The following is a 21639-nucleotide window of genomic DNA, read 5'->3' on the forward strand; positions in this document are numbered from 1 at the left end:
TTTGTGTCTAGATACATTAAAAACAGATTTTGTGTCTAGATACATTAAAAACAGATTTTGTGTCTAGATACATTAAAAAGTGGCGGTAACAACCTCCTCAATTAAGCCTCATCAAAACAGCATAATTCTCCCTTGACTTTCGCCCATCAAAGCAGCAAGTAAGAAGCAAAACAACCCCTTAATTCACGCCCAATTCAACAGAAAAAAGAAGTGTAACTCCTCCTTGATTCAAGCCATGGATCAAGCTTGAATGTATGTAGACTAAAGTGTATTTGGACGCCTTTTGATGCTCAAATGCTGACTGAAATGACGCCCACTTGGAGGCTCAATTGATAGCTTGCAACTCCTCATTGAAGCTGATTGTAACACCCAAGTTAAACGGCTGCCTTCTTGTTGTATCTTGTACTTGTACTTCATGTGAATGTGACACTATATATTCGAACTTTAACAAGCTAAAGAAAACTTAAAGAAAATGAAACTAATTTGCAAACTTAAAATAAGACTAAAGTTTACAATTTATTCAAAGCATAAAATGAACTAGATTGAACTAGTTAATACGAACAACAAGAAACTCAAAGGATTGAATATCTTGCTGCACATGGATAGAACGCATAGCACCAATGCATGATGCTACGTCTTGAACTAAAGAAACGTCCATAACCAAGTTGTTAGGCTTGGCTACAACATTCCTCCCTTCTTGAAAAGAGTTTGCCCTCAAACTCGGCAACTCTTCAAACTCATCATAGTAAGGTGATAAATCAGCCACATTAAAGGTGCTAGAAACACCATAGTCTCCGGGCAACTCAACTTTGTAAGCATTATCATTCACCTTTTCAACAATAGCAAATGGACCATCACTACGAGGACTAACCTTGGACCGTCTTTGGAAGGAAATCTTTCCTTTCGAAGGTGAATCCAAACTAAATCACCGGGCTGAAACTGGACCTCCTTTCATTTCTTGTCATAGTATGCCTTTGTCTTTGCATTAGCTTGTTCAATTTTGGAACATACTTGCTCATGCATAGACTTGATTTCTTTTGCACGCACCTCGGCATCATTGCTGAACTTGTTTGGTGAGGGAATGGGAGTGAGATCAATAGGAGTGCACGGATTGAATCCATACACCACTTCAAAAGGACTCAAACCTGTCGTCTTGCTAGGTACACGATTGTAAGCAAACTCCGCATGAGGAAGCATCTCTTCCCATTGCTTGGGACGTTTAGTAGCCAAAGACCGCAACAAGGATCCCAAAGTTCTATTAGTCACTTCGGTTTGACCATCTGTTTGAGGATGACTTGAAGTGCTAAAGTTCAATTTCGTGCCCATCTTCCTCCATAATGTAAGCCAAAAATGACTTAGAAATTTTGGATCACGATCACTCACCATGGATTTAGGTACACCATGCAAACGAACAATCTCATTGAAGAACAAGTTAGCAACATGAGTAGCATCATAAGTTGTATGACAAGAAATAAAATGAGCCATTTTAGAAAAACGGTCCACAACAACCATAATGGAATCTTTCTTTCGTTGGGTCATAGGAAGTCCCACAACGAAATCAAGACTAACATCTTCCCATGGAGCTTGCGGAATAGGTAAGGGCAAAAGATAGCCTTGTGGAAGACTATGACTCTTGGCCTTTTGACAAACCACGCATCTTTTCACAATAAACTCCACATCACGAACCAATCTAGGCCAATGAAAGTACTCTTGGACAAGAAGAGTAGTCTTCTCTATGCCAAAGTGTCCCGCCATTCCTCCTTCATGAAACTCTTTGATAAGAGATTCTCTTAGACTTGATCTTGGAATGCACAACCTGTTTCCTTTGATCAAATAGCCATCTAAAATGTAATAATCTTTGTAAGCATGATTAGAACATTTTAGAAATAAATCATCAAAGTCATGATCATTTTTGTAACTTGCTTTCACATCTTCAACACTAATCACTCTTGCCTTGAAAGAATTCAAGAGTGTGTATCTCCTTGAAAGTGCATCAGCTCCTTTGTTCATGGCGCCTCTCCTATGTTTGATCACAAAATGAAAAACTTGCAAATACTCCACCCATTTGGCATGGCGTGGTTGGAGTTTTTGTTGGCTTTGAAGATATTTGAGAGCTTCATGATCTGAATGAAGGATGAACTCCTTGGAAATGAGGTAATGTCTCCAATGGTCCAAAGCACGAACAAGAGCAAAGAACTCCTTATCATAGGTGCTATACTTCCGTTGTGCTTCATTGAGTTTTTCACTAAAGTAGGCAAGGGGATGCCCAACTTGTGACAAAACAGCACCAATACCAACTCCACTAGCATCACATTCAACTTCAAAAACTTCATCAAAGTTAGGTAAAGAAAGAATAGGTGCACTAGTAAGTTGATGTTTTACCTCATCAAAGGCCTTTTGAGCCTTATCATTCCAAACCAACTTCTGATTTTTAGTTAGCTCGGTGATAGGTGCCATGAGAGTACTAAAATTTCGCACAAATCTCCTATAGAAAGAAGCAAGTCCATGAAAACTACGAACTTGTTGAATTGTTTGTGGCGTGGGCCACTCACGAATTGCAGCAACTTTCTTTTCATCAACCTCTATGCCTTGAGATGAAACTTTGAAACCAAGAAAAATAACTTGGGAAGTGAAAAAATGACACTTCTCTAAGTTACAATATAGTTGCTCACGAGCAAGGGCTTCAAAAACCTGTTGCAAATGCATAGCATGCTCTTCTTCTTCCCTACTATACACCAAAATATCATCAAAATAGACTACAACAAATTTACCCATGAAAGGTTGCATAACCTGATTCATAAGGCGCATAAATGTAGATGGTGCATTAGACAAACCAAATGGCATCACAAGCCACTCATAGAGGCCCTCCTTTGTCTTGAAAGCGGTGTTCCATTCATCTCCTTCGAAAATTCGAATTTGATGATAGCCACTTCTCAAATCAATTTTAGAGAACACTTGATGTGAATTATTGATCCGAAAATCAACAAAACACAAGGGATATGTTTAAGTCTAATTCTATACAGGAAATCCACCAAGAATTAAACAAAAACTAAGATTAATCAATTAAGAATCCACCTAATTAATCAATCCAAACGAATGTTTTAACTAAAACAAACAAAACAGCAATTGATCGCAATCAACCAAAAACTCAAGTATGCAACTTAAGAAATAAATCTGAATATTAATCTCTATGTATGTTTATTCGTGTGTTTACAACCCTATTTATAAGACTTAGTTTACCTAGGAAGATTAGGACAAGTCCCTAATTCAATCCTAATTAAACTAGAATTCTAACTTGCTTGAAGAGCAAGCACCTTGGCGCACAAGCATACACCAAACTCCTTGGAGAACAAGCACACGCCTAAACTGATTTATTTTGCTAACTAACTGATTTTTAAAGCAACTAAATAAATAAATAAAAATTAAAGAACTAAATAAAGATTAAAGATCCTAATGCTTGAACCAAGAAAAACCCTTTCAAGTGAAAGGTAAAAACTTGTAAGCAAAATCTAAGTAAAGAAAATTCAAGAAAGTTCAAGAAAGTGAACTAGACTCCAAGAAAAACCACTAAGCAAACCATGGCTTTGCTTTGATATCCAAGAAAGTGTCCATGCAATGCTTGGCTTGAATCAATGTTTAGGGACAAGCTATCTTGATGCATGATAAGCAAATCTTCGAAGTTCTGCATGCTTAGACTTGCATCATCCTCCTCTTCTTCGAAAGAATTTGTCCTCAAATCTCGAAGTTCCTCATCAGGAATATACTTAGCCAAATCGCCAACATTGAATGTAGCACTAACTCCATATTCTCCCGGAAGTTCTAACTTATAAGCATTGTCATTGATCTTCTCAATAATCTTGAAAGGACCTTCACTTCTAGGCATCAACTTATTCTTGCGTTTTCCTGGAAATCTTTCCTTTCTCAAATGTAACCATACCAAGTCTCCAACAGTGTAACTTTTTTGCCTTCTATGCTTGTTTGCTCTAGCTTTGTACATGTCATTTACTTTCTCTATTCTTGTTCGAACTTGATGATAACCACTCATAAGATCAATCTTAGAAAACAACTATGAACCATGTAGTTGATCAAGTAGATCATCTAATCTTGGAATAGGAAATCGGTATTTGATAGTGATGTTATTCACACTCCTACTATCAATACACATGCGCCAACTCCCATCTTTCTTTGGGACAAGTAAAGTAGGCACAGCACAAGGGCTCATACTTTCCCTCACGTATCCTCTAGTCATAAGCTCTTCAATTTGCCTTTGCATCTCCTTTGTTTCTTCCGGATTACTTCTATAGGCTGCCTTATTAGGTAATGGTGCTCCCGGAATCAAGTCAATTTGATGCTCTATCCCACGAATAGGAGGTAGTCCCGGAGGTAATTCCTTAGGAAAGACATCCTTGAATTCTTCTAAAACAGATTCCAATTCATATGGCCTCTTTGCTTGTTTATCTTGATCAATTCGAATCTCATTAGAAACAAGTATATATACCACATTGTTACTGCAAATCTCTTTTTCTAATTCCCTCTCACTAATCAAATAAGAACTCTTCGAATTAGAGGTAACATTAGAAGGCTTGTTGCTTATCAAAGGTTTTAAAGCAACCGGTCTCTCTTTTTCTTCTTTTCTCACAACATACACATTAGTCCTTCCATCAAACTTCACAAATCTATCATATTGCCAAGGACGGCCTAATAGTATATGACAAGCATCCATAGGACAAACATCACACAAAACTTTATCATGAAATTTACCAATTGAAAAGGAGATTAAGGCTTGTTTAGTTACCTTAACATCACTCGAATTATTAAGCCAATGAAGCTTATAAGGGCTTGGATGTTCAGTAGTTGGCCACTTCAATTTGTCTACCAAAGTAGTAGATACCACATTAGTGCAACTCCCCGTGTCTATGATCATATCACACAACCTATCTTCTACCTTGCACCTTGTAAGAAAGATTTTCTCCCTTTGATTGTTTTCTATAGGTACGGTTTTAGAGTGTAGTGCCCTTCTTAGAACCAAACTTTGACCATGAGTCTCGGGATCAATTTCGTCAATATGCCCCTCCTCTTCTTCAAAGTTTTCCTCTTCGTTCTTTTCTTCATAGTCACTACCTTGCTCACACTTAGCTTGTTCTTGTTCCCACTCTTGAGCAGTCATTACTCTTTTTGATGGACAATTAGTTGCAATGTGACCAAAACTACCACACTTGAAGCACTTCCTATCTTCAACAAGCTTTTTAGGAGCTTCAAACTTTGATTTAGTCTCCTTGTAGTTCGAACTAGAACCACTTTTCTCCAAGCTGTTCTTCTCAAAAGGTTTAGTGAAACCCTTTACAAAGGGCTTAGTGTACGTCCCTTTCTTCCCCTTTATCTGTTTTTCAACTTTCAAAGCTACCTTGCAAACATCCTCAAAGGACCAATATTGTTGCAATTCAACTTTTTCAGCAATATTATCATTCAACCTCGAAATAAATCTAGCAATCTTATGCTCAACAATCTCTTCTAAGCCACATAGCATGCATAACTTTTCAAATTCACCAATATAATTCTCAACAGTCATAGAATTTTGTTTAAAAAGTTGCATCTTAAGATAAACATCTTGAATATAATCACTAGGTATGAACCTTTTTTTCATGTGCTTCTTGAGTTGTTCCCAAGTTGAGATTCTTGCACGCCCCTCCTTATGCCTCTTCTTCTTTAGATTATCATACCAAAGACTAGCATACCCGGTCAGTTTTAATTCAGCCAATTTGCATCTTTTCCTTTCATCATACTCCTTGTAATCAAAAAGTGTCTCGGCCCTTCTAATCCACTCAAAGTATTTTTCAGGTTCATTCATACTCCCATTGAATTCGGGAAGATCTAATCTAAGGTTCCTATCATCATCCTTTGGTCTATCTCTTCTCCTAGGCCTTAGTGATTCATCACTTGAAGAATAATTATTTCGTGGCCTTCTTGGATTCCTCCTTGGTTGTTCTTCCTCACTTGAACCAGAATTAGGGTTAGAATTTCCTTTCCTTGAAGAACCTCCAGCAAGAGTATCAAGCCTTTTTAATATCTCATCCATCCTTGCTGCCAACTCGTCAATTCGCCTATCTCTTCTAAGATTTTGAGCCTGTTCTAAGGTTAATCCCCTTGGAACCTGTGGAACCTCCTCGTCACTCATGATTCCTACACAAACCAAGTCAGTTCATGCAAAAATCTTGATTAAAAGATCGAATCTTGAAGAAAAACTAGGCAACACAAAAACCGGACTCCCAACCGCAAATCAGTGCACAAACACCAAATGTTTGAGGCTGTGTAGAACGCGTTACTCAACTAAAAATTATGAAATTTTATATGGTGATAGCTGGACGTTTTTAGAGTTCAATGCAAAAAGAATCATGCAAAAATTCCCAGCCAATTGTTCCCAGTTTAATTTTTTCCGAAGTTGCGTAATCTGGCTCTGATACCAAAGATGATGTGAATTATTGATCCGAAAATCAACAAAACACAAGGGATATGTTTAAGTCTAATTCTATACAGGAAATCCACCAAGAATTAAACAAAAACTAAGATTAATCAATTAAGAATCCACCTAATTAATCAATCCAAACGAATGTTTTAACTAAAACAAGCAAAACAGCAATTGATCGCAATCAACCAAAACTCAAGTATGCAACTTAAGAAATAATCTGAATATTAATCTATGTGTATGTTTATTCGTGTGTTTACAGCCCTATTTATAAGACTTAGTTTACCTAGGAAGATTAGGACAAGTCCCTAATTCAATCCTAATTAAACTAGAATTCTAACTTGCTTGAAGAGCAAGCACCTTGGAGCACAAGCATACACCAAACTCCTTGGAGAACAAGCACACGCCTAAACTGATTTATTTTGCTAACTAACTGATTTTTAAAGCAACTAAATAAATAAATAAAAATTAAAGAACTAAATAAAGATTAAAGATCCTAATGCTTGAACCAAGAAAAACCCTTTCAAGTGAAAGGTAAAAACTTGTAAGCAAAATCTAAGTAAAGAAAATTCAAGAAAGCTCAAGAAAGTGAACTAGACTCCAAGAAAAACCACTAAGCAAACCGTGGCTTTGCTTTGATATCCAAGAAAGTGTCCATGCAATGCTTGGCTTGAATCAATGTTTAGGGACAAGCTATCTTGATGCATGATAAGCAAATCTTCGAAGTTCTGCATGCTTAGACTTGCATCATCCTCCTCTTCTTCGAAAGAATTTGTCCTCAAATCTCGAAGTTCTTCATCAGGAATATACTTAGCCAAATCGCCAACATTGAATGTAGCACTAACTCCATATTCTCCCGGAAGTTCTAACTTATAAGCATTGTCATTGATCTTCTCAATAATCTTGAAAGGACCTTCACTTCTAGGCATCAACTTATTCTTGCGTTTTCCTGGAAATCTTTCCTTTCTCAAATGTAACCATACCAAGTCTCCAACAGTGTAACTTTTTTGCCTTCTATGCTTGTTTGCTCTAGCTTTGTACATGTCATTTACTTTCTCTATTCTTGTTCGAACTTGAGCATGTAATTTCAGCATACTCTTCAACTTAGACTCGGCATCTTTGTGAATTAATTCACCCTTAGGCAATGGAACAAGATCAATTGGAAGTTTCGGATTGACTCCATAGACTACCTCAAAAGGACTATGTTTGGTAGCATATGTAGGTGATCTATTATAAGCAAACTCCGCATGAGCTAACTTGATGTCCCAATCCTTTTGTGTCTTACTCACTAACCCACGCAAAAGCGCACCAAGAGTACGATTAGTAACCTCGGTTTGTCCATCAGTTTGTGGATGGTAAGATGTACTAAAGAGCAATTTAGTTCTCACAAGCTTCCATAAAGACTTCCAAAAGAAACTCATGAACTTTGTATCTCGATCACTCACAATAGTTTTCGGAATTCCATGCAATCTAACAATCTCTTTGAAGTATAATTCCGCCACTTTCATAGCATCATCCACTTTGTGACAAGGAACAAAATGAGCCATCTTAGAGAACCTATCCACAACAACCATAATAGAGTCTTTCCCCCGTTGTGTTCTCGGCAATCCCACAATAAAATCCATAGAAATATCTTCCCAGGGTGAATCTGGAACAGGTAAAGGAGTATACAAGCCTTGATGAAAAGTAGCCTTCGCTTTTTGACAAGTTGCACACCTAGAAATAACTAGTTGTACATCCGTGAGCATCTTAGGCCAATAGAAGTGTTCTTGTAACATACTCAAGGTCTTTGTAATGCCAAAGTGACCAGCAATTCCTCCCCCATGAGCTTCTCTAACAACTAACTCTCTAATAGAACACTTAGGAAGACAAAGTCGATTTCCTTTGAAAAGAAAACCATCTTGCAGCAAATAAGAACCCACGACTCCTTTAGAACACTCTTCAATCAATGTAGCAAAATCATCATCACCTTTATAGTATTCTTTGATCAATTCAAAACCAAGTAGCTTGCTATTTAGAATTCCAATCAAAGTGTATCTTCTAGATAATGCATCAGCCACAACATTCGATTTCCCTTCTTTGTACCTTGAAGAAAAATTAAATGATCGTAAAAATTCAACCCACGTAGCATGTCTAGGATTGAGCTTTTGTTGTACATGTATGTACTTCAATGCTTCATGATCAGAATGCAACACAAAGTGATTAGGTCGGAGATAATGACTCCAATGATCTAAAGCTCTAACAATGGCATAGAACTCTTTATCATAAGTAGAATAGTTCAATCGAGCTCCTCCCAATTTCTCACTGAAATATGCAATAGGCCTCTTCTTTTGGAGTAAAACTGCTCCAATTCCAACTCCACTAGCATCGCTTTCAACTTCAAAAGGACTTGAGAAATCTGGTAACGCAAGTATAGGTGCTTCACATAGCTTCTTTTTAACCAACTCAAATGCACTTTGAGCTTCTTTAGTCCATTCGAATTTACCCTTGTCCTTCTTAAAACATTCGGTCATAGGCGCCACAATACTTGAGAAATTCTTGACAAATCTTCTATAGAACGAAGCTAGACCATGAAAAGACCTTACTTCACTCATATTAGTAGGAATAGGCCAAGTTTTAATAGCCTCTACTTTCGAATGATCAACTGAAACTCCATCTTTTGATACAACATAACCAAGAAAAGTAACACTAGGCACTAAGAAGTAGCATTTTTCAAGCTTAGCATAGAGTTTCTTCTCTCTTAACACTTCAAACACACTTGTTAGATGATTTAAATGATCATGCAAATTTTTAGAGTATATCAGAATATCATCTAAATAAACAACAACAAATTTGCCAAGGAAAGGTTTAAGTACCTCATGCATCAACCTCATGAAAGTGCTAGGTGCATTAGTGAGTCCAAACGGCATCACCAACCATTCATACAACCCTAACTTAGTCTTGAATGCTGTTTTCCACTCATCTCCTTCTCTCATTCGAATTTGATGATAACCACTCATAAGATCAAACTTAGAAAACAACTGTGAACCATGTAGTTCATCAAGTAGATCATCTAATCTTGGAATAGGAAATCGGTATTTGATAGTGATGTTATTCACACTCCTACTATCAATACACATGCGCCAACTCCCATCTTTCTTTGGCACAAGTAAAGTAGGCACAACACAAGGGCTCATACTTTCCCTCACGTATCCTCTAGCCATAAGCTCTTCAATTTGCCTTTGCATCTCCTTTGTTTCTTCCGGATTACTTCTATAGGCTGCCTTATTAGGTAATGATGCTCCCGGAATCAAGTCAATTTGATGCTCTATCCCACGAATAGGAGGTAGTCCCGGAGGTAATTCCTTAGGAAAGACATCCTTGAATTCTTCTAAAACAGATTCCAATTCATATGGCCTCTTTGCTTGTTTATTTTGATCAATTCGAATCTCATTAGAAACAAGTATATATACCACATTGTTGCTGCAAATTTCTTTTTCTAATTCCCTCTCACTAATCAAATAAGAACTCTTCGAATTAGAGGTAACATTAGAAGACTTGTTGCTTATCAAAGGTTTTAAAGCAACCAGTCTCTCTTTTTCTCCTTTTCTCACAACATACACATTAGTCCTTCCATCAAACTTCACAAATCTATCATATTGCCAAGGACGGCCTAATAGTATATGACAAGCATCCATAGGACAAACATCACACAAAACTTTATCATGAAATTTACCAATTGAAAAGGAGATTAAGGCTTGTTTAGTTACCTTAACATCACTCAAATTATTAAGCCAATGAAGCTTATAAGGGCTTGGATGTTCAGTAGTTGGCCACTTCAATTTGTCTACCAAAGTAGTAGATACCACATTAGTGCAACTCCCCATGTCTATGATCATATCACACAACCTATCTTCTACCTTGCACCTTGTAAGAAAGATTTTCTCCCTTTGATTGTTTTCCATAGGTACGGTTTTAGAGTGTAGTGCCCTTCTTAGAACCAAACTTTGACCATGAGTCTCGGGATCAATTTTGTCAATATGCCCCTCCTCTTCTTCAAAGTTTTCCTCTTCGTTCTTTTCTTCATAGTCACTACCTTGCTCACACTTAGCTTGTTCTTGTTCCCACTCTTGAGCAGTCATTACTCTTTTTGATGGACAATTAGTTGCAATGTGACCAACACTACCACACTTGAAGCACTTCCTATCTTCAACAAGCTTTTTAGGAGCTTCAAACTTTGATTTAGTCCCCTTGTAGTTCGAACTAGAACCACTTTTCTCCAAGTTGTTCTTCTCAAAAGGTTTAGTGAAACCTTTTACAAAGGGCTTAGTGTACGTCCCTTTCTTCCCCTTTATCTGTTTTTCAACTTTCAAAGCTACCTTGCAAACATCCTCAAAGGACCAATATTGTTGCAATTCAACTTTTTCAGCAATATTATCATTCAACCCCGAAATAAATCTAGCAATCTTATGCTCAACAATCTCTTCTAAGCCACATAGCATGCATAACTTTTCAAATTCACCAATATAATTCTCAACAGTCATAGAATTTTGTTTAAAAAGTTGCATCTTAAGATAAACATCTTGAATATAATCACTAGGTACGAACCTTTTTTTCATGTGCTTCTTGAGTTGTTCCCAAGTTGAGATTCTTGCACGCCCCTCCTTATGCCTCTTCTTCTTTAGATTATCATACCAAAGACTAGCATAACCGGTCAATTTTAATTCAGCCAATTTGCATCTTTTCCTTTCATCATACTCCTTGTAATCAAAAAGTGTCTCGGCCCTTCTAATCCACTCAAAGTATTTTTCAGGTTCATTCATACTCCCATTGAATTTGAGAGGATCTAATCTAAGGTTCCTATCATCATCCTTTGGTCTATCTCTTCTCCTAGGCCTTGGTGATTCATCACTTGAAGAATAATTATTTCGTGGCCTTCTTGGATTCCTCCTTGGTTGTTCTTCCTCACTTGAACCAGAATTAGGGTTAGAATTTCCTTTCCTTGAAGAACCTCCAGCAAGAGTATCAAGCCTTTTTAATATCTCATCCATCCTTGCTGCCAACTCGTCAATTCGCCTATCTCTTCTAAGATTTTGAGCCTGTTCTAAGGTTAATCCCCTTGGAACCTGTGGAACCTCCTCGTCACTCATGATTCCTACACAAACCAAGTCAGTTCATGCAAAAATCTTGATTAAAAGATCGAATCTTGAAGAAAAACTAGGCAACACAAAAACCGGACTCCCAACCGCAAATCAGTGCACAAACACCAAATGTTTGAGGCTGTGTAGAACGCGTTACTCAACTAAAAATTATGAAATTTTATATGGTGATAGCTGGACGTTTTTAGAGTTCAATGCAAAAAGAATCACGCAAAAATTCCCAGCCAATTGTTCCCAGTTTAATTTTTTCCGAAGTTAATCCAAAGATGATGTGAATTATTGATCCGAAAATCAACAAAACACAAGGGATATGTTTAAGTCTAATTCTATACAGGAAATCCACCAAGAATTAAACAGAAACTAAGATTAATCAATTAAGAATCCACCTAATTAATCAATCCAAACGAATGTTTTAACTAAAACAAGCAAAATAGCAATTGATCGCAATCAACCAAAACTCAAGTATGCAACTTAAGAAATAAATCTGAATATTAATCTCTGTGTATGTTTATTCGTGTGTTTATAGTCCTATTTATAAGACTTAGTTTACCTAGGAAGATTAGGACAAGTCCCTAATTCAATCCTAATTAAACTAGAATTCTAACTTGCTTGAAGAGCAAGCACCTTGGCGCACAAGCATACACCAAACTCCTTGGAGAACAAGCACACGCCTAAACTAATTTATTTTGCTAACTAACTGATTTTTAAAGCAACTAAATAAATAAATAAAAATTAAAGAACTAAATAAAGATTAAAGATCCTAATGCTTGAACCAAGAAAAACCCTTTCAAGTGAAAGGTAAAAACTTGTAAGCAAAATCTAAGTAAAGAAAATTCAAGAAAGTTCAAGAAAGTGAACTAGACTCCAAGAAAAACCACTAAGCAAACCGTGGCTTTGCTTTGATATCCAAGAAAGTGTCCATGCAATGCTTGGCTTGAATCAATGTTTAGGGACAAGCTATCTTGATGCATGATAAGCAAATCTTCGAAGTTCTGCATGCTTAGACTTGCATCATCCTCCTCTTCTTCGAAAGAATTTGTCCTCAAATCTCGAAGTTCCTCATCAGGAATATACTTAGCCAAATCGCCAACATTGAATGTTGCACTAACTCCATATTCTCCCGGAAGTTCTAACTTATAAGCATTGTCATTGATCTTCTCAATAATCTTGAAAGGACCTTCACTTCTAGGCATCAACTTATTCTTGCGTTTTCCTGGAAATCTTTCCTTTCTCAAATGTAACCATACCAAGTCTCCAACATTGTAACCTTGTTGCGTTCTATGCTTGTTTGCTCTAGCTTTGTAAATGTCATTTACTTTCTCTATTCTTGTTCGAACTTGAGCATGTAATTTCAGCATACTTTTCAACTTAGACTCGGCATCTTTGTGAATTAATTCACCCTTAGGCAATGGAACAAGATCAATTGGAAGTTTCGGATTGACTCCATAGGTACGGTTTTAGAGTGTAGTGCCCTTCTTAGAACCAAACTTTGACCATGAGTCTCGGGATCAATTTCGTCAATATGCCCCTCCTCTTCTTCAAAGTTTTCCTCTTCGTTCTTTTCTTCATAGTCACTACCTTGCTCACACTTAGCTTGTTCTTGTTCCCACTCTTGAGCAGTCATTACTCTTTTTGATGGACAATTAGTTGCAATGTGACCAACACTACCACACTTGAAGCACTTCCTATCTTCAACAAGCTTTTTAGGAGCTTCAAACTTTGATTTAGTCTCCTTGTAGTTCAAACTAGAACCACTTTTCTCCAAGCTGTTCTTCTCAAAAGGTTTAGTGAAACCTTTTACAAAGGGCTTAGTGTACGTCCCTTTCTTCCCCTTTATCTGTTTTTCAACTTTCAAAGCTACCTTGCAAACATCCTCAAATGACCAATATTGTTGCAATTCAACTTTTTCAGCAATATTATCATTCAACCCCGAAATAAATCTAGCAATCTTATGCTCAACAATCTCTTCTAAGCCACATAGCATGCATAACTTTTCAAATTCACCAATATAATTCTCAACAGTCATAGAATTTTGTTTAAAAAGTTGCATCTTAAGATAAACATCTTGAATATAATCACTAGGTACGAACCTCTTTTTCATGTGCCTCTTGAATTGTTCCCAAGTTGAGATTCTTGCACGCCCCTCCTTATGCCTCTTCTTCTTTAGATTATCATACCAAAGACTAGCATAACCGGTCAGTTTTAATTCAGCCAATTTGCATCTTTTCCTTTCATCATACTCCTTGTAATCAAAAAGTGTCTCGGCCCTTCTAATCCACTCAAAGTATTTTTCAGGTTCATTCATACTCCCATTGAATTCGGGAAGATCTAATCTAAGGTTCCTATCATCATCCTTTGGTCGGTCTCTTCTCCTAGGCCTTGGTGATTCATCACTTGAGGAATAATTATTTCGTGGCCTCCTTGGGTTCCTCCTTGGTTGTTCTTCCTCACTTGAACCAGAATTAGGGTTAGAATTCCCTTTCCTTGAAGAATCTCCAGCAAGAGTATCAAGCCTTTTTAATATCTCATCCATCCTTGCTGCCAACTCGTCAATTCGCCTATCTCTTCTAAGATTTTGAGCCTGTTCTAAGGTTAATCCCCTTGGAACTATTGATCCGAAAATCAACAAAACACAAGGGATATGTTTAAGTCTAATTCTATACAGGAAATCCACCAAGAATTAAACAAAAACTAAGATTAATCAATTAAGAATCCACCTAATTAATCAATCCAAACGAATGTTTTAACTAAAACAAACAAAACAGCAATTGATCGCAATCAACCAAAAACTCAAGTATGCAACTTAAGAAATAAATCTGAATATTAATCTCTATGTATGTTTATTCGTGTGTTTACAGCCCTATTTATAAGACTTAGTTTACCTAGGAAGATTAGGACAAGTCCCTAATTCAATCCTAATTAAACTAGAATTGTAACTTGCTTGAAGAGCAAGCACCTTGGCGCACAAGCATACACCAAACTCCTTGGAGAACAAGCACACGCCTAAACTGATTTATTTTGCTAACTAACTGATTTTTAAAGCAACTAAATAAATAAATAAAAATTAAAGAACTAAATAAAGATTAAAGATCCTAATGCTTGAACCAAGAAAAACCCTTTCAAGTGAAAGGTAAAAACTTGTAAGCAAAATCTAAGTAAAGAAAATTTAAGAAAGTTCAAGAAAGTGAACTAGACTCCAAGAAAAACCACTAAGCAAACCATGGCTTTGCTTTGATATCCAAGAAAGTGTCCATGCAATGCTTGGCTTGAATCAATGTTTAGGGACAAGCTATCTTGATGCATGATAAGCAAATCTTCGAAGTTCTGCATGCTTAGACTTGCATCAACACTTTAGAACCATGCAAATCATCAAGTAAATCATTCAACCTTGGAATAGGAAACCGGTACTTGATAGTGATTTTATTGATTGACCTACTATCAACACACATTCTCCATTCTCCATTTTTCTTAGGTACAATCAAAGTAGGACAAGCACATGGACTAAGAGACTTACGAATAAGACCCTTTGATAACAATTCCTCCACTTGTCATCTAATTTCCTCGGTTTCTTTGGGATTGGTTCTATAGGCTGGTTTGTTTGGGAGCATGGACCCGGGTACAAGATTAATCTTGTGTTGGATGTCACGCTTTGGGGGTAATCCGTGAGGGATATCTTTGGGGAAAACATGGGAATAGGTTTTGAGAAGAGAGGTGAGGAGTGGGTGGTTTTCTTCTTTGGACGGTTGAGAGGGGGTATCAAGTTGGCTCAAAATGAAGTGTTTGTGAACTCTATATTCATGGAATTCAGATTTTATGAGAGTGGTGAGGGAAGTGGGAGGCGTGGATATGGGGTGATCATTTTTAAGGTTTAAAGGGGTAAGAACAATTTTCTTTCCATCCTTAGAAAAGGAGTAGGTGTTTTTGTAACCATCATGCATCACACGCCTATCAAATAACCAAGGTCTACCAAGTAAAACATGACATGCATCCATAGGCACAACATCACACCATAATTCTTCATCATAAGTTTTACCAATGCTAAATGATAACAAGACTTGTTGTGTGACATGAATCCCTTTACTATGACTTAACCATTGAATTTTATATGGTTTAGGATGAGGGATAGTTTTCATTTTCAACTTGTCTATCATAACTTGCGAAGCTACATTGGTACAACTACCTCCATCAATAATCAAAGTGCATACCTTTCCACCAATGGTGCAACGAGTGTGAAAGATTGCCTCACGTTGCAAGCTCCCTTCTTGGTCCAACATATTGCTAAGCGTACGTCGAACCACCAAGCATTCTCCTTCATCCGGACCTAGGCACGCATACTCATCATTCTCTTCAAGATTGATGTCCTCTTCAACTTCTAATTCGTTCTCCTCTTCATACTCTACCAAAGTAACAATTTTTTTTTTGGACAATCACTAGCCATATGTCCAAGGCCTTGACACCTAAAGCATCTTCTTGGGGCTGGATTTGGGTTGGAATTTTGGGTGTTTTGTGAAGGTGGTTTAGAAGTAGGCTGATTGGATGTGGGTGTGAAAGGTGGGAAATTGGATGTTTGCTTTCTTTGGGGAAATGAGGTTTGAGATGCTAAACGTGATGATTCACTTTTGCCTCTTGCTTTTTGTTGCTGCTCAATCTTATGTGCTAAGATAATGAGCTCTTCAAGGGTGGTGTAAGGGTGTAGTTCGGCCACATTGGCTATTTTTGGGTCAAGTCCACCTAGGAACCGAACCAAAGTTTGAGGCTCTTCTTCCTCTACTCCACACTTCATAACAAATCCTTCAAACTCCCTAGCATATTCCTCTACTGATTTCGTACCTTGCTTAAGGTTATGGAATTTTGAAAAGTTTTCTTGCACATAGTATGTGGGAAGAAACTTTTGTTTCAACAATTTCTTCATCTTAACCCATGATCTTACTTTTTCTTTGTCTTGCCTTTCCCTTTTGGCGTACACACTAGCCCACCAAGTTGAGGCATATTTTCGTAGCTTCAAGGCCACAATTTTCACCTTTTTCTCTTCCGGTGTTTGCTTATAGTCAAACACTTTCTCCACCGTTCTTAAACATTCTACAAACTCATCAGCATCGAGTTTGCCATCATATTCAGGAATGTCTACTTTTATGTCATTATTAGGCCGTGACCTTTCTCTTTCATGAGAAGGTCTATCATTGTGATTGAAATTAGATTCACTCAATTCTTCATCACTATGATTGGGTGAGCCCTCTTTTTGATGGCGCAACTTAATAGAAAGATCTTTTAACTGATCTTGCAAGTATTGCATTCGTTGCTCCATATCTACTTTCTCTTGTGCAACCTTATTGACATATTCTTGCCAATTAGGGGGTGGGATGTCGGACATGGTTTGTGTTTGGGGTATGTGTTTGGGTATGTGTTTGGGTATTTGTTTTGCTAGATCCCCCCTCCTTCTAGCGCCAATTGTTGTATATTTGGAGTATCAACCCGAAATATACAAGGGATGAACCAAGATAAGTAAGACTAATGAACCAAATAGCTTCTTAGCTACAGTCACACCACTAAGAAACGAAATGGGTTCCTAAGATCACAAGCCAACTAGTAGTCTAGGCTAGTTAACTAAGCAAAGGAATTGAAATTCCAAATCCAAGAATTTCTTGTTTTGTTTCTAATCCAAGAAACGAATGTAAGACAAGTTTTTTTATGTTTGAATAATCTCCTTTTCTCATTCACATTTGCTTGCTATTTATAGTAAACAAGCATCCTTAAGTACAAGCTAAACTAAGTGAAATTTCAGCTCAGTTGTTACACGCCTAAGCTAAGCATCAAAACAGATTTTGTGTCTAGATACATTAAAAACAGATTTTGTGTCTAGATACATGAAAAACAGATTTTGTGTCTAGATACATTAAAAACAGATTTTGTGTCTAGATACATTAAAAAGTGGCGGTAACAACCTCCTCAATTAAGCCTCATCAAAACAGCATAATTCTCCCTTGACTTTCGCCCATCAAAGCAGCAAGTAAGAAGCAAAATAGCCCCTTAATTCACGCCCAATTCAACAGCAAAAAGAAGTGTAACTCCTCCTTGATTCAAGCCTTGGATCAAGCTTGAATGTATGTAGACAAGAGTGTATTTGGACGCCTTTTGATGCTCAAATGCTGACTGAAATGACGCCCACTTGGAGGCTCAATTGATAGCTTGCAACTCCTCATTGAAGCTGATAGTAACACCCAAGTTAAACGGCTGCCTTCTTGTTGTATCTTGTACTTGTACTTCATGTGAATGTGACACTATATTTTCGAACTTTAACAAGCTAAAGAAAACTTAAAGAAAATGAAACTAATTTGCAAACTTAAAATAAGACTAAAGTTTACAATTTATTCAAAGCATAAAATGAACTAGATTGAACTAGTTAATAAGAACAACAAGAAACTCAAAGGATTGAATATCTCGCTGCACATGGATAGAACGCATAGCACCAATGCATGATGCTACGTCTTGAACTAAAGAAACGTCCATAACCAAGTTGTTAGGCTTGGCTACAACATTGAAGCCTTCTATAAACTCATCTCAGACGGCATTAAGAAGAAAATAGAAAGAGCCGGTGGCTTATAGGCAGAAGAGTTAATCCATGTCCTATGGCCCATCCGGACAACAACAAAGGGGGCAACCGGTGAAACCCCATTTCTCATGGTTTACAGTGCTGAAGCCGTCTTGCCCATCGAACATTACGAGCCGACTCTCAAAGTCATGCTATATGATGAAGAGGCAATCTGGGAAGCAATGCGCCTGGCATTAGACTCACTCCCAGAGCGCAGGGGCAATGTCGCCTTGCGTCATGAGATTTACCGTCTGAGAATAACGAGAGCCTACAACAAAAAAGTACACAAGCGTCCTTTAAAAGTTGACGACTTATTGTTACGAAAAATGGAGGCAACCGGTAGGGCCAATTAGCTGAGGAAGCTAACCCCAAATTGGGAAGGCCCCTACCAGATCTATCTAGAAAAGTACTACTTTTGAGAATGTAAACTTTTTTTAAATAGTGAGTCAATTAATGAAGATTCAGACTTTGTTTGCAAAATTGAGTTATTGTTTGATTATCCATCCGGCTAATATCCAGACGGATTCTTCATTTACCGAACTAAGTTAGATACTTAGTAAAGGTTACATTTGTTTGACTGCCTGGGTAATACTCGGATACTCGGATCTCTTGTTTATTTAAGTTTGATACTTTGTTCATTTAACTGTTTGATTATCCACCTGGGTAATACTCAGACGGATTTTTGATTTACCTAACTAAATTCAATACTTAGTGTAAATTCAATACTCCGACTAAAAACTAAGCACAAAAATGTTTAGTGGTTATACAACCGGTCTCAAACAAGACCAGAGGCTAAAATGGCCGGATGGTTGCTCATTTTATAAAATCGCCTGTCCCAACATGGACAAAGGCGTCCGGCGACACCCCTCCAGGTGCAATCGTCTCAGAGAACAGACTATTTGTCGGTTCTATGTACCTATGCAGACGACAAAAATTTAACGACCAAATTGGTCAACTCATAGCCGTCTGACCAAAATGACATGTGCAGAATGATCAAGTTGCCGAATACCGTATGCCTTAGGCATCAGTCAGTAACCGGCTGAAGGTCTCACTTGGTTATTTATTCCAAAATTGCAATTCCTACCTCAATTGGGGCAAAGGAGTCGTTCAATGGCTATGAAATCTCTACCAAGACGGATAAACACCGTCTGGGTAGTGACTGGAACGCTTGTTGGTGTACGGCTGTGCACTTGGTTTGGGGCAATCACTACTGTGATTGATTGACTTGCAAACATATCATGCTCTTTACAGCATCAGACGTTTTCAAGTCAATCAACCAACTCCATTTGAAACCAATCACACAGCCGTCCATGGGCAAGGACAGCCCGACTATTGATTAGTTAGGCAAAAATCACCTTATGCTTTTGATAAGTTAGGCAAAAATGAAAAATTAAAATTTGCGAAAATAAAATTCAAATGCAAAATGATCAAAACTGACTAAGTCGGTGCATTTCATAAAGTCCACCCAACCAAACGGTTGAAGTGGATTAAAGTGTTAACCGGACCCCGTCCGGGAGAAAGAGAAATTGTTAATTAACCCGGTTCCTCAGCTGGTAAATACAAATATACTCGGCACGCAGGCCGGAAAAACAAGTTTTGGCATACTGCCGCTGAATAAAAGAAAAAGACAAAAAACAGAGATTGGCATACTGCCGATGAAAAGTCACTTCTGGCCTGCAGGCGGCTCCTCCTGGTCCTCTTCCTCATCGTCTGAAGGAATCTCTTGCGCTACACCCAGACCAGGTAGCTCAGGCTTGAGGGGCACATTGTTGGCATTAACCCAGGCGTTGAAGGACTCAGGCTCTGGATCACCCTTCCCTCTTAGGTACACCACGTCCTCAGCGTACTTGTGAGCTAGTGCCTAGACGCCATAATCCGCGTCCGGGTATAGGGTAGCCTAGGCGATCTTCATCCGGGCGTCATTATTAGCGTCACTCTCAGTAACAAGGCAGTTTTGCTCCGCCTCTAGGGTTACTACAAAGTTCTTCTGAGCCTGAGCAATCTCCTTCTCCAGTTTTTGAACCTTGGTCTTTAGGTTGGTGTTCTCTTCAGAAACACCCTAAAGATTGCCAAGGTCTGTCTGGGCCTTCTTGAGCACCTCATCAACCTTTTTGGGACTCTCAACAGCCTTCTTCTGGGTCTCCTCCGCCTCTTTCCGGGCCGTCTCAGCATCAGTCGCCAACTGTTTGGCCGTCTCCAGAAACGCCTCCAGCTGCTGGATTCTAGACGCTTGTGTCATTATGATTGCTTTAGTTTCAAGTTCATTTACGATTGTGGAGTGTAAAGCAATATTGTCAGCGTCTAGGGTGGATTTCTTGGCCCTTTTTACCTCTTCCCGATTGCGGGAATAACGACGTTTGAGCCCGTCCACCCGCAGCATGGCCTACAAAAAAGCAGGCGGTATAAGTATTGCAGGTGGGATAAAACACTTGGAAAAATTAATATTGAATTAGCAAGTTTCTTACCTCAACCAGAAGGGATAGAATGCGTTCAAGATTGAACGTCTCTATCCCAGGGATACTGTATTTATCCCTCTTCCGGACGGCTTCCAGCTTGGCCTTGGCATACTTCTGGACGTCTGGCCAGCGGGGAGATTGATCTGCACCACAATCAATACGTGATGAGTGCGAAACTAAGGCAGCACCTATTTGTTGCCGGCCGTCTGAAGATGACGTCTGTTGAGAGTGAGATTTCACCCGCAAAGGCCACCCCAGCTCAAGCGGGGATTCAAAAGGGTTCATACCTGCAGAGCCGGCCAAGCGGGAACCGCTTGCAGGCGTGGTGAATCCTGCGGCTACTGATAAGGGTTTGACGAGATCAAGGCACACGCTACCGCCTATCTTTTTTATTCGCCCCGCTATCCGCATCTGCTATTGCCCGGCTGAGGCGCCAAGAGTTGACGTAGAGGTGGATTTTTTGATTTTGTTGAGAACGGCGGGGGTCTCCTCCTTAGCCCGTTTGAGTTGTATCTCAAACGACTTTCCAACCTCTCCTCCTTGCAAAAATAACCCAAGTTAAGGTTAGCATCTGGAAAAACAATTTTAAAAGATCAACTTATGAACGGGTAAGGCGTTTGTTACCTTGGCTTTGACCTCAGCCGCAGCCTTTTCCGCAAATGCCTTGCGGATAGCTGCAGAGGACCACTTGGGGGTTTTTTTCCGTCTTCAACATGTTTAATGCTTCTTCTGCAAAAAGAAGGAAATTGGTCAATATCATAAATCAATTCTAGTAAAAAGCTACTACAGACGGATATAAACACAGGCGCATACATTTGGTAAACATGTGTCCTAGCCCACAGGCGGCTAGGAAACACTCGTCCCTGAACCAGGCGCTCTTGGGGATCCAGTTCTTGGGGACTTTTATTGTTTCCCCGGTTGAAAAGGTCGCGTCTTTGAGGCCAAAAAAGTCTGCCTCAATGATCTTGTCAAAGTCTTCCTCTGGGATCCGGG

The sequence above is a fragment of the Chenopodium album genome, chromosome 7, assembly GCF_948465745.1.
Source record: "Chenopodium album chromosome 7, dcCheAlbu1.1, whole genome shotgun sequence".
NCBI classification, from domain to species: domain Eukaryota; kingdom Viridiplantae; phylum Streptophyta; class Magnoliopsida; order Caryophyllales; family Amaranthaceae; genus Chenopodium; species Chenopodium album.